Source organism: Quercus suber, unplaced genomic scaffold (assembly GCF_002906115.3).
Source record: "Quercus suber isolate HL8 unplaced genomic scaffold, Cork oak 2.0 scaffold_193, whole genome shotgun sequence".
In the NCBI taxonomy this organism is placed as follows: Eukaryota; Viridiplantae; Streptophyta; class Magnoliopsida; order Fagales; family Fagaceae; genus Quercus; species Quercus suber.
This window is the reverse complement of record NW_027069651.1, coordinates 389,802-391,006: the sequence shown is the minus strand read 5'-3', so window position 1 is coordinate 391,006 and position 1,205 is coordinate 389,802. Positions and strand designations below refer to the sequence as shown.

The 1,205-nt window shown below is 30.0% G+C and overlaps 1 long non-coding RNA gene across 1 annotated transcript in view; it reads left to right on the top strand.

Moving 5' to 3' along the window:
- LOC111985719 (uncharacterized) overlaps nt 1–360 on the top strand; it is a 2,558-nt gene extending 2,198 nt beyond the window's left edge. Inside the window, exon 2 of the long non-coding RNA XR_010631054.1 lies at nt 40–360. This is a non-coding gene — a long non-coding RNA (uncharacterized LOC111985719). The remainder of the gene's footprint in view (nt 1–39) is intronic.
- The last annotated feature ends 845 nt before the right edge of the window (nt 361–1,205 follow it).

Genomic DNA, 1,205 nt, shown 5'->3' with positions numbered 1-1,205 from the left:
TTTACTGAGCTGTGTAGCTCACCCCTTCCACTCTTTCAGTTAGCAGGTTTTTAATTTGGAGCAGAGGGAGCCTTAGTCAAGTTTTGGAAGGAGCTGGTTTTAGTTTATATGTATAGATCCTAAAGTAGTATTTGATGTTTAGTTTTGCAGTATTGTGAATTTTAGGATCTAGTGAAAGTTGTACCTCAAGGTATTAAAAGATGTATTATGTGAAAGTATGAAATTTGAAAGACTGGTGAATTATGTTATTCTTTGAGTTCAGTATAGATGCTCTGAATGTCAAGTGAAAAATTATACCATTTAAGTAAAGAAACAAGGATTTAAATAAAGAGAGAAGCTTTTGTAAAAGCTTTTGTGAAAGTCTCATTAAAAGTTAAGTTGGTTCTTGTTAATATCAGGTTTAAACTTGATATTAGCATGCTGGTCATGGTCACAAATCCGAGTATCGGGTTTGGGGCGTGACAGAAAAGACTCACACAAAACCCTAAAGCTGAACTGAAAAGGATTTGAGTTGGGCTTGATAGTAGAATTAAATAAATAAGAGGTGAGCTGGATTAATTACATAGATTTATTATAGGGTGATAGTGGTAGTAAATAAATAAGTAGTAGGCTAGATTTATTATAGAGTGATAGTTGAAGTAAATAAATAAGTAGTGAGTTGCATTTATAGGGTTGAAAATTGTAAAAACCATTTTAAAATTATAGGACAAATTATATTTTTTTAAAATGACGCGACAGTTGATGTGGCAAAACATGAAGGCAGCAGCATTAAACGCTACGATTCAGCTTTTAGTAATACTAGTCGTAGACCCGCGCGTTGCGCGTGATTATTTTTTATGGTGATCTCATCATTATTATTATTTTGTAATTTGAACTAATTTAATGAAAAGTAATGTATTTCATAATCATATTTATCACAAAATAATTTTTTATTATTGTAGAATTGTTTTATTTAAAATTTGAAACCTTAATTCTACTATAGATGGTTGACTAATTTTTACATCTCTAAGTCAATTAAACACGTTTTGCATACTACAGGTAAACCTTCTTTTCCATAAGGGTTGAAATAATGTGCGTAATATTTTTTTCTATGGAAGTTAAAAAGAATAAAATTCACCTTGTCTTGATGTTTTCTAAAAATTAAATTTGGAGATTCTCTTTCAATAATTGTGAAAATTCCAAGCAATAATTCAGAAAGTAATACA